The sequence below is a fragment of the Triticum urartu genome, chromosome 2A (genome assembly GCF_056163025.1).
Source record: "Triticum urartu cultivar PI428250 chromosome 2A, HENAU_Tu73, whole genome shotgun sequence".
In the NCBI taxonomy this organism is placed as follows: domain Eukaryota; kingdom Viridiplantae; phylum Streptophyta; class Magnoliopsida; order Poales; family Poaceae; genus Triticum; species Triticum urartu.
In genome coordinates this window covers 248,774,057-248,787,063 of record NC_141874.1, presented here as the reverse complement: position 1 = coordinate 248,787,063, position 13,007 = coordinate 248,774,057, and positions in this window count along the sequence as shown.

Here is a 13,007-nt window from a genome sequence, read left to right as displayed (position 1 = left end):
GAAAGCAACTTGGGGAAGGCTAGACATCAAGATTCATATGGTTGGAATGGAATATCTTGACCTCAACACAAGTTTAGGTGGTTCTCTCTCAGAAAATGTGTATTGGAAGTGTAGGTATGTTCTAATGGCTCTCTCCCAAATGAAGAGTGGGTGGAGGGGTATATATAGCATCCACACAAAATGTAATCGTTACACACAATTTGCCAAACTCGGTGGGACCGAATGGTTAAACTCGGTCGGACCGATTTAGCAAACCTATTGACCGTTAGGATCTTCGGTGGGACTGAGATGCAACTCGGTAGGACCGATATGGTTAGGGTTAGGGCATAACGTAATCTCGGTGTGACCGATTACACAAACTCGGTGGGACCGATTTTGGTAATAAGCTAACCAGAGAGTTGGTTAGGTAAACTCGGTGGGACTGATTCGCTCATCTCGGTGAGACCGAAATGTTACAAAAGGGAAACAGAGAGTTTACATTGCAATCTCGGTGGGACCGATCGCTCATCTCGGTAAGACCGAAATGTTATGAAGGGAAACAGAGAGATTACAATCCCATCTCGGTGAGACCGAGATCCGTATCGGTGAGACCGATTTGCCTAGGGTTTGTGGCAGTGGCTATGACATTTGAAACTCGGTGGCGCTGGATAGAAAGAATCGGTGGGGTCGAGTTTGACTTTTGGTTTAGGTCATATGTGGATGTGGGAAGGTAGTTGAGGATTTTGGAGCATATCACTAAGCATTTTGAGCAAGCAAGCCATTAAGCAACACCTCATCCCTCCTTGATAGTATTGGCTTTTCCTATAGACTCAATGTGATCTTGGATCAGTAAAATATAAAATGTAGAGTCTTGAGCTTCAAGCATGAGCCAAACTTTTTGTCCTTAGAATTTTGAGGGATCCAGTTTCCTCATCCATGCCATGCCATTCATTGAGCTTTTCCTGAAATATTAATCTTGGAATAATGTTAGCTCAATGAGCTATATGTTGTTAGGAATTACCAAAACCACCCAGGGATAGTTGCACTTTCAAGAACTCATATACTTGTTGCAAAAATCTAGAAGTTATCAAAGCAAAGTATTACGCGCATGCTCCTAGGGGGATAGATTGGTAGGAAAAGACCATCGCTCGTCCCCGACCACCACTCATAAGGAAGACAATCACTAAATAAATCATGCTCCGACATCATCACATAACGGTTCACCATACGTGCATGCTACGGGAATCACAAACTTTAACACAAGTATTCTTTAAATTCACAACTACTCAACTAGCATGACTTTAACATTATCACCTCCATATCTCAAAACAATTATCAAGCTTCAATATTTTCTTAGTATTCAACACACTCAAAAGAAAGTTTCACAAATCTTGAATACCAAGCATATTATTATTAAGCAAATTACCATGCTATTAAGAGACTATCAAAATAATTTAAGTGAAGCATGAGATATCAATAGTTTCTTTAAAACAAATCCACCACCGTGCTCTAAAAGATCTAAGTGAAGCACATAGAGCAAAATTATAACGCTCAAAAGATATAAGTGTAGCACATAGAGCAAAACTACATAGCTCACAAGATATAAGTGAAGCACATAGAGTATTCTATCAAATTTTAATTCATGTATGGCTCTCTCAAAAGGTGTGTACAGCAAGGATGATTGTGGTATACTAAGACACAAAGACACAAATAATACAAGACGCTCCAAGCAAAACACATATCATGTTGGTGAATAAAAATATAGCTCCAAGTAAATTACCGATGGAAGTGGACGAAAGAGGGGATGCCTCCCGGGGCATCCCCAAGCTTTTACTTCTTGGTGTCCTTGGATTATCTTGGGGGTGCCATGGTCATCCCCAAGCTTAGGCTCTTTCCACTCCTTGTTCCATAATCCATCAAAAGAATTCACCCAAAACTTGAAAACTTCACAACACAAAACTCAAAATAGAAAACTCGTGAGCTCCGTTTGCGAAAGAAAACAAAAGACCACTTCAAGGTACTGTAATGAACTCATTATTTATTTATATTGGTGTTAAACCTACTGTATTACAACTTCTCTATGGATTATAAACTATTTTACTAACCATAGATTCATCAAAATAAGCAAACAACACATGAAAAACAGAATCTGTCAAAAACAGAATAGTCTGTAGTAATATGTAGCTAGCGCAAGATCTGGAACCCCAAAAATTCTAAAATAAATTTCTGGACGTGAGGAATTTATCTGTTAATAATCTTCAAAAATAATTAACTAAATATCACTCTTCAAATAAAATTGACAGCAGTTCTCGTGAGCGCTAAAGTTTCTGTTTTTTTAAAGCAAGTTCAACAAGACTTTCCCCAAGTCTTCCCAACGGTTATACTTGGCACAAACACTAATTAAACACAAAAAACACAACCAAAAAAGAGGCTAAATAATTTATTTATTACTAATCAGGATCAAAAATCAAGGAATAAAAATAAAATTGGGTTGCCTCCCAACAAGCGCTATCGTTTAACGCCCCTAGCTAGGCATAAAAGCGAGGATAGATCTAAGTATTGCCATCTTTGGTAGGCAATCCATAAGTGGCTATCATGATAGTTTCATATGGTAATTTTATTTTATTTCTTGTAAAGTGTTCCATGCCCTTTTTTAATGGAAATTGAAATCTAATATTCCCTTCCTTCATATCCATAATCGCATCAACCGTTCTAAGGAAAGGTCTACCAGGAATAATAGGGCAAGAAGGATTGCAATCTATATCAGGAACAATGAAATCTACGGGCACATAATTCCTATTTGCAACAATAAGAACATCATTAATCCTTCCCATAGGTTTCTTAATAGTAGAATCCGCAAGATACAAGTTTAGAGAGCAATCATCAAAATCGCGGAAATCTAGTAAATCACACAAAGTTTTGGGAATAGTGGAGACACTAGCACCCAAATCACACAAAGCATAAAACTCATGATCTTTAATTTTAATTTTAATAGTTGGTTCCCACTCATCATAGAGTTTTCTAGGGATAGAAACTTTCAACTCAAGTTTTTCTTCATACGATTGCATCAAGGCATCAACAATATGTTTGGTGAAGGCTTTATTTTGACTATAAGCATGTGGAGAATTTAGCACGGATTGCAACAAGGGAATACAATCAATTAAAGAGCAACTTTTATAAATAAATTCCTTGAAATCCAATATAGTGGGTTTAGCAACATCTAGATTTTTATTTCTTTCAATACCACTTTCATCAATTTCATCATAAAGATCTAAATACTCCAGATTTTTATAACGCCTAGCTTTCATAAAGATCCCACTTTCATCTAGATTTTTATTTCTTTCAATCCCACTTTCATCAATTTCATCAATTTTCATAAAGATCCCACTTTCATCAACATCTAGCGGTTCTTTCCTTGCACTCATCAATGGAAATTCTCATGGCTTTGAGAGACTCATTGATATCATGCTTAGGAGGAATAGATCTAAGCTTTAAAGAATCAACCTGAAGGGAAATTATATCAACGTTCCTAGCCAAATCATCAACTTTAAGCAATTTCTCTTCAAGCAAAGCATTAAAATTCTTTTGTGAATGCATAAATTCTTTAACACTATTCTCAAATTCAGAGGGCATCTTATTATAATTTCCATAAGAGTTGTTGTAGGAATTCCCATAATTATTAGAAGGATTACTAGGATATGGCCTAGGATTAAAATTCCCTCTATAAGCGTTGTTACCAAAATTATTCCTACCAAAAAATTCACATCCATAGATTCATTGTTATTCTCAATCAAAGTAGACAAAGGCATATCATTAGGATTAGAAGAGACACTCTTAGTAGCAAATTATTTCATAAGTTCATCCATCTTTCCACTCAAAACATTGATTTCTTCTATCGCATGCACTTTTTTATTAGAAGATCTTTCAGTATGCCATTGATAATAATTAACCATAATATTATCTAGGAGTTTAGTAGCATCTCCTAAAGTGAATTCCATAAAAGTGCCTCCCGCGGCCGAATCTAAAAGATTTCTAGAAGCAAAATTCAATCCGGCATAAAAATTTTGTATAATCATCCACAAATTCAAACCATGAGTAGGGCAATTACGTATCATTAATTTCATTCTCTCCCATGCTTGTGCAACATGTTCATGATCAAGTTTCTTAAAATTCATAATATCGTTTCTAAGAGAGATGATCTTAGCGGGAGGGAAATACTTAGAGATCAAAGCATCTTTGCACTTGTTCCAAGAATCAATACTATTCTTAGGCAAAGACGAAAACCAAGCTTTAGCACGATCTCTAAGCGAAAAAGGAAATAGCTTCAATTTAATGACATCATTATCGACATCTTTTTTCTTTTGCATATCACATAAATCAACTAAGCTATTCAGATGAGTAGCGACATCTTTGCTAGGAAGGCCGGCGAATTGATCTTTCATAACAGATTCAACAAAGCAGCATTAATTTCACAAGATTCAGTATTAGCAAGAGGAGCAATCGGAGTGCTAAGGAAATCATTATTATTGGTATTGGTGAAGTCACACAATTTGGTAGTATCTTGAGCCATCGTGACAAACAAGCAATCCAACACACGGGCAAACAAAAAGGCAAGCGGAAAAGAGAGGGAGGATAGAGAGAGAGGGCGAATAAAATGACAAGGGTGAAGTGGGGGATACGAAAACGAGAGGCAAATGGCAAATAATGTAGTGCGAGAGATAGGGATTGTGATGGGTACATGGTATGTTGACTTTTTGCGTAGACTCCCCGGCAACGGTGCCAGAAATCCTTCTTGCTACGTCTTGAGCTTGCATTGGTTTTCCCCGAAGAGGAAGGGATGATGCAGCAAATTAGCGTAAGTATTTCCCTCAGTTTTTGAGAACCAAGGTATCAATCCAGTAGGAGGCCACGCTCAAGTCCCTCGTACCCGCACAAAACGATATCTACTCGCAACCAACGCGATAGGAGTTGTCAATCCCTTCACAGTCACTTACGAGAGTGAGATCTGATAGATATAATATTTTTGGTATTTTTGGTATAAAGATGCAAAGTAAAAAGTAAAAAGCAAAGCATGATTAAAGTGATGGAGATTGATATGATGAGAATAGACCCGGGGGCCATAGGTTTCACTAGTGGCTTATCTCAAGAGCATAAGTATTCTATGGTGGGTGAACAAATTACTGTTGAGCAATTGACAGAATTGAGAATAGTTATGAGAATATCTAGGCATGATCATGTATATAGGCATCACGTCCGTGACAAGTAGACCGAAACGATTCTGCATCTACTACTATTACTCCACTCATCGACCGCTATCCAGCATGAATCTAGAGTATTAAGTTAAAACAGAGTAACGCCTTAAGCAAGATGACATGATGTAGAGAGATAAATTCATGCAATATGAAATAAACCCCATCTTCTTATCCTCGATGGCAACGATGCAATACGTGCCTTGCTGCCCCTTCTGTCACTGGGAAATGACACCGCAAGATCGAACCCAAAGCTAAGCACTTCTCCCATGGCAAGAACTACCAATCTAGTTGGCCAAACCAAACGGATAATTCGAAGAGACTTGCAAAGATAACCAATCATACATAAAATAATTCAGGGAAGATTCAAATATTATTCATAGATAGACTTGATCATAAACCCATAATTCATCGGTCTCAACAAACACACCGCAAAAAGAAGATTACATCGAATAGATCTCCACAAGAGAGGGGGAGAACTTTGTATTGAGATTCAAAGAGAGAGAAGAAGCCATCTAGCTACTAACTATGGACCCGAAGGTCTGAGGTAAACTACTCACACTTCTTCGGAGAGGCTATGATGATGTAGAAGCCCTCCATGATGACGGCCCTCTCCGGCGGAGCTCCGGAACAGGCCTCAAGATGGGATCTCGTGGATACAGAAAGTTGCGGCGGTGGAATTAGGTTTTTGGCTCCTCTTCTGATCGTTTGGGGGTACGTATGTATATATAGGAGGAAGGAGTACGTTGGTGGAGCACCAAGGGGCCCACGAGGCAGGGGGCGCGCCCTAGTGGGGGCGCCCCCCACCCTCGTGACCTCCTCTTTGACTCCTTGGAGTATGGTCCAAGTCTCCTGGATCACGTTCGGTGAGAAAATCATGTTCCCGAAGATTTTATTCCGTTTGGACTCCGTTTGATATTCTGTTTCTCCGAAACACTGAAATAGGCAAAAAACGGCAATTCTGGGTTGGGCCTCCGGTTAATAGGTTAGTCCCAAAAATAATATAAAAAAGGAAAATAAAGCCCAATATAGTCCAAAGTAGTAGATAATATAGCATGGAGCAATCAAAAATTATTGATACGTTGGAGACGTATCACGCCATCGGGGGTATGATCGTCCCGCAGTTTGATGACATCTTCGCTATGTTTAACCTTCATCCGCTGCACTACACCTTCATTCGGCTATTTTCTCTAAGTATGGAGATGCGGATCATCAGAGACAAGACCCCGGACATCGTGATAGTCGACCCATTCTACATGTGTGCCAAGATATTGGACAGCGTTGGGGACCGGCAAGTCGCGAGTTCATACCTCAAAGGCTTCATTCTGGCGAACCCAGATAAGGATAAATTCCTCGTTCTGTACTTTCCCGAGTAAGTCATCCCCTCACCGCCCCGTAACATTCGATTTCTTAGATTTCGATCGTTCTTTTTTTCTAACATTCCGTGTTTTGTGCAGTGACACACGTTGCACACTCATCCTCTTAAGCCCGAACTATTCCATGGCCACGTATTTCGACTCGGACCGTCAGTCGAATAAAGACTACACAAATATCGAGAAAGTTCTTGATGATGTTCTCCCCGGCTACGCTAAATCTGGAGGCACCTTCAGGAGGCCAATTTTTAGGTACGGCAAGGACGTGTTCACCCACGTAAAGATGTTGCCCTGCATCAAGCAGCCGCCTGGCGATCAAAAGGATGCCTACTACACCCTCTATCACATGCGGGCGATCGTTCGGGGCCATAATCACCTTCTGCTACCAAATAGTCTCAAAGATTGGGCTGCACGCTTGTCGGCAATCCCAGACGCGGATCTCAGACAAGAATTCTTTTGCATCCAGTCAGAGTTTGCGGAAATCATCCATCAAGATGTCCTTTGTACCTCGGGGCAGTTCTACCTCAAATATCAACCGTCCAACAGTGAAATAGAAACAACACTACAAATGAAGGCTGGCAACGATCGCGATTTCATGACCATCACGAAAGACGGCGACTTCATCCATGCTCCGACCCCTGAGTCAAGTCGAAAGTAGTGATGCTATGTAGTTCTGAAATATCGATTAGCTCATGTTGTAATTAAACTTTCATGAACATGGATGTCTCTTTGGTTTGGACAGTCGTTCAACTTATTTGTAATTGATGCTATTCATTTGTAGGACCATGAATCATGCTATTAATGTGTTGCTTTTCTCTTCCGATCCCTTTGTTGCATACTTAGATATTGGTTATGTATTGTATGTGTATTGCTACTAACGTTTTGTTTGTCTAGTGCATAGAGATGCTGTCGTATGTAGTGTACAAGGGTAAGGTTCCCGGAGTCTACGACGATTGGGAGGGGTGTCGGAGACAGGTTCACCATTTCAGCGGTGACAGTTACAAAGGGTACACCAATAGGGCGGAGGTGGAAGCTAGATACGCGCTATCTAGCGGGAGAGAGGAGGGAGCGGAGGAGGAACCGGATGAAGACAAGTTTCATCGCGATGATGCTCATCGTGACCGCATCTCTCTTCTATGTGATGGTAGTTTAGATATCGACTTGTAATGTGAAGACAAACTCGCTACTCGCGGTCTCGAGACTTGTAATGTTCTAACTTTGTTCGGTCTTTTGAATTTGGAGACTAATATGATGAATTGTATTGGGACACTAATCTTCTATTGTATTCGATAAATCTGCTGTTTATATGTTGTGTTGTTTATACTCTGTGATGTAATGTATTTTGTAACATGTGCAAATATCAGAAAAGCAAAAAAAATCCTAATATTCATAATAGTGGCGCATCTTGTTGAGCATTAGTGGTGCACCAGGGCTAAATACCAGTGGCGCATTATGCGGTGATACGTCTCCAACATATCTATAATTTTTGATTGCTCCATGCTATATTATCTACTGTTTTGGACATTATTGGGCTTTATTATCCACTTTTATATTATTTTTGGGACTAACCTATTAACCGGAGGCCTGGCCCAGAATTGCTATTTTTTGCCTGTTTTAGGGTTTCGAAGAAAAGGAATATCAAACGGAGTCCAAACGGAATGAAACCTTCAGGAACGTGATTTTCTCAACGAACAAGACCCGAGAGACATGGACCCTACGTCAAGAAAGGAAACAGGAGGCCACGAGGTAGGGGGCGCACCAGCCTACCCTAGGCGCGCCCTCCACCCTCGTGGCCCCCTGTTGCTCCACCGACATACTCCTTCCTCCTATATATACCTACGTACCCCCAAACGATTAGATACAGAGCCAAAACCCTCATTCCACTGCCGTAACTTTCTGTATCCATGAGATCCCATCCTGGGGCCTGTTCCGGAGCTCCACCGGAGTGGGCATCGATCACGGAGGGCTTCTACATCAACACCATAGCCTCTCCGATGAAGTGTGAGTAGCTTACCTCAGACCTACGGGTCCATAGTTAGTAGCTAGATGGCTTCTTCTTTCTTTTTGGATCTCAATACAATGTTCTCCCCCTCTCTTGTGGAGAACTATTCGATGTAATCTTCTTTTTACGGTGTGTTTTTGAGACCGATGAATTGTGGGTTTATGATCAAGTCTATCTATGAATAAGATTTGAATCTTCTCTGAATTCTTTTATGTATGATTGGTTATCTTTGCAAATCTCTTCGAATTATCAGTTTGGTTTGGCCTACTAGATTGATATTTCTTGCAATGGGAGAAGTGCTTAGCTTTGGGTTCAATCTTGTGGTGTCATTTCCAAGCGACAGTAGGGGCAGCAAGGCACATATTGTATTGTTGCCATCGAGGATAGCAAGATGGGGTTTTCTTCATATTGCATGAGTCTATCCCTCTACATCATGTCTTCTTGCTTAAGGCGTTACTCTGTTTTTAACTTGACACTCTAGATGCATGCTGGATAGCGGTTGATGAGTGGAGTAATAGTAGTAGATGCAGGCAGGAGTCGGTCTACTTGTCTCGGACGTGATGCCTATATACATGATCATACCTAGATATTCTCATAACTATGCTCAATTCTGTCAATTGCTCAACAGTAATTTGTTCACCTACCATAGAATACTTATGCTCTCGAGAGAAGCCAATAGTGAAACCTATGGCCCCCGGGTCTATCTTTATCATATAGATCTCCTACTACGTAGTTATTTCCTTTGCTATTTACTTTGCCTTTATTTTACTTTGCATCTTTTATCATAAAAATACCAAAAATATTATCTTATCATATCTATCAGATCTCACTCTCGTAAGTGGCCTTATAGGGATTGACAACCCCTATTTGCGTTGGTTGCGAGGATTTATTTGTTTCGTGCAGGTACGAGGGACTCGCGCGTAGCCTCCTACTGGATTGATACCATGGTTCTCAAAAACTGAGGGACATATTTACGCTACTTTGCTGCATCATCCCTTCCTCTTCGGGGAAAACCAACGCAGTGCTTAAGAGGTAGCATGGGGCATAGTAATGGTGCAATTGGGGGCATACGTGAAGGTAAATATGGCCCCCTAGGAGGCATAGTAATGGCGCACTGTTTGACATAGTAATGGCGCACTGCCAGGTGCACCACTATTGTCTGGTATATTAATGGCGCACCAGGGATGCGCCATTAGTACTTGTTACTAGCGGCGTGATGATAGTGGCACACCTATAGTGCGCCATTAATGGCCAAAATAGGTGCGCCACTAACATGCCTTTTCCTAGTAGTGCAATGTGTGGTAGTAGTTGTTCATGGATCACAAACACATAACTCAGTTCCTGAGGACAGTTTCAATGAGACAACCCACCATGTACTCCTACATGGCCTCTCACCGCTACCTTTACCAAATCGTGTTCACACACTTAGCTCTCTACAGTAGGACATGTTCACCACATTCCAATTCATCCCCGATGAATCGGACCTGACTCAACTCTAAGCAGCAGCAGGCATGAAAAACAAGCATGAATGGGTAGGCACGTCATGGCTCAAACAAATCCTACTCATGCTAGTAGGTTTCATCTATTTACTGTGACAATGACAGGTCATGCAGAGGAAAGGGGTTCAACTACCACAACATGTAACAGTTGAATCATTGTTGTCCTAATGCAGTAAAAGAGAGCAGGACCGATAGAGTGGGATTGTATCAGAATGAACAAGGGGGTTTTGCTTGCCTGGCACTTCTAAAGATAGTATAACTCTTCATCGGTGTCATCGAACTCATCGTCAAAACCACGTCTACTGAGAGGGGACAAACACCGGCAACAGAGAAGGAACACAATCAATGCAATGCGACAATATGATGCATGATCATGACATGGCAATATGATGTGATTTGAGCTAATGCATCTAGCAGCCAGATTAAATGAACTTTGTTTGAATCAAAGATTCAAATTCAATTCCATATGTGAAGATTCAAATGCCATTTATTTCATTTGCCCTAAATAGTAGTCATAAGTTATTTAACATGCATGCAAATGGTATAGACGGATAGATTTGATTTTTTTCTGATAATTTTTCATATATAAATTATTTCATTTGGAGTTACAGATTAATTTCTATGAATTTTAGAAGTTTTAGCTATTTTCTGGAATTTTCAGACATTTCTAAAATAGAAATAATCCAGAAAAGGGTTTATTGCATCAGCATAGCGTTGTGCCTGCGTCAGCAAGTCAACAACGTTGACTAGGGTCAAATCTGACCAGTGGGGCCTACTGGCCAATGACTCAGGGCTAGATAGGTCACTGACATGTGGGCCCAGTCAACGGCCACGTTAGCACGGTTAAAACTTACGCGTGGGGCCACTGGGGTTATGAATTGAACTAAACAGGCATAGGGGTCCACATGGCAGTGGTTCAGTGGATGCTTAGCGAGGTCATTAGCACTAATTAAGTGCCACGTCGACCTCGCCGGAGTTTCGCCGGCGACGACAACAGCCGACAGCGGAGGTGCACCATGAGCTCGCTACGGAGCACCATTCGACGTGTGGTTTGCTCCTACAGGTTCCTGGGAGTGAGGCACGTGCAACGCAACAAGCGGAAGCAGATGGGGTGGCCGAAGCTGACGGCGGCGAGCTCTTTTGCGGCCGCAGGAGTTCAGACAACGACGGGTTCGGCGTTGTAATGCACTAGGGGAGGCGCTGGTGTGTGCTACGTGCTCCTGGTGAGGTGTGGAGCACGGCAGTGTGCTCGGCTTCGAGCCACTGTGGCTTTGGCCACAACGGTGATGAGGCACGGCGGCGGCGAGCTTCGGCTGTGGTGGAAAATGGAGCTAGGGGACGGGAACGGAGGGGGCGAGCAAAGGAGAAGCAACAGGAGCTCACATCTGCTCCAACTGAGGCGGAGACGAGGCCAGGGATGCGACGGAGGCAGCGCAGGTTTGCCGGGGATCTGGGCGGCTGGAGGTTGAAGACGATGAATTGGACGGTGTTCGAGCACGTCCCGCGGCTCGCGGCTCGTCGTTGAGGCGTAGAAGACGGAGGCGAACCTCGCGGAGGTGTTGGGAGGCGAGGCAGTGGTCGTGGCTATGGTGGCAACGAACGACAGTGATGGTGGCGCTCGACGTGGGTGAGAGGGAGGGAGCAGAGGAGAGGAGGGCCACGGGGAAGAGTGAGAGGGGTCAGGGGGTTGCATGGCATCTCCTAGAGGCGTACAGGGCGTCGAGGGGGAGCGGCAAGCAGGAGGTGGCCGGGGCGCGTGGCCGCGCGCACGGGGCACACGTCGGCGTCCTTCTGTCGCGAGGAAGACGACAGGGGGGAGGCCAGTGGGCTGGGCCGCACAGTGCTGGACCAGCACAGGAGCTGGGCTGGTTGGTGGGCACCAGGTTAGTCCTTCTCTCTCTCTTATTTTTCTTTTCTATTTCTGTTATTTTTTTGATTTAGTTTGGAAACTAAACCATTTTAAAACTTTCTGTAAATTTTTATGTGAGCTCAGAGAGCTAGTTCAAGGTCACATGGAAACTTACAAAATATCTGAACATTATTTCTTATATAACAGATATAATTCCAACCCAAATATGTTTTTCATTTAAATGAAAGGCCCAAAATAAATTATTTCTGTGACTCCAAAAATATTGGTTTGAATTTCACCTCATGCCAATATTTTCACAGAATAACAGGATCAATTTCTTGGACAAATTTGATGAGATTTAAATGTTGGTTATTTTTAGAGGTTTTCTGAGGCTTTTGAAAATTCCTCAATTCAAATTTCATTTCAATTTAAACATGATGCTCACATGGAAGCTAGCATAGGTCAGACCAGAAGTAGGGATGTGACAACTCACCCCCACTAAACAAGAATATCGTCCCGAGATTCAAGCGTAGGGTAAGAAGAAGGGCGGGACGCAGATTAACACAATCTTCACAATCCAGGTTGCACTTCATAAGAACATTGATTCGTCACCATCTTTCTCTCGACGTTTTGCTTTAGAAACTTCAACCAACAAGACAACAAGAAAGAGAAAAGGAAAACTCTAGAAGAATCGATCTTCTCGAGGATTGACCAATTCAGGATCAACTCGGAATGAGATGTAGAAACATCTCTTGAGCTGAGAGACAAAACACATACGAGGAGCGATGGGAAGAAGCGGATGACGAAGGTTCAAATTGGTAGGCAACAATTCCATGCTTAGGTAGGATGATGAATGGTTTCAAGATAGCGATGAAATAATTGCCATAATTCCATTACAGGACACCTCAGGGGAGGTGGCTCGTAGAATTATTCCCTTAAGTGGCAAAAAGAATTACTTTTGATACAGAGATCATCGAAACTCCCTATACCAGCCTAAGGAAAATCACAATTGATCATTTCAAAGAGTTCGAAGAAATGACATACTCAAACTAGAAT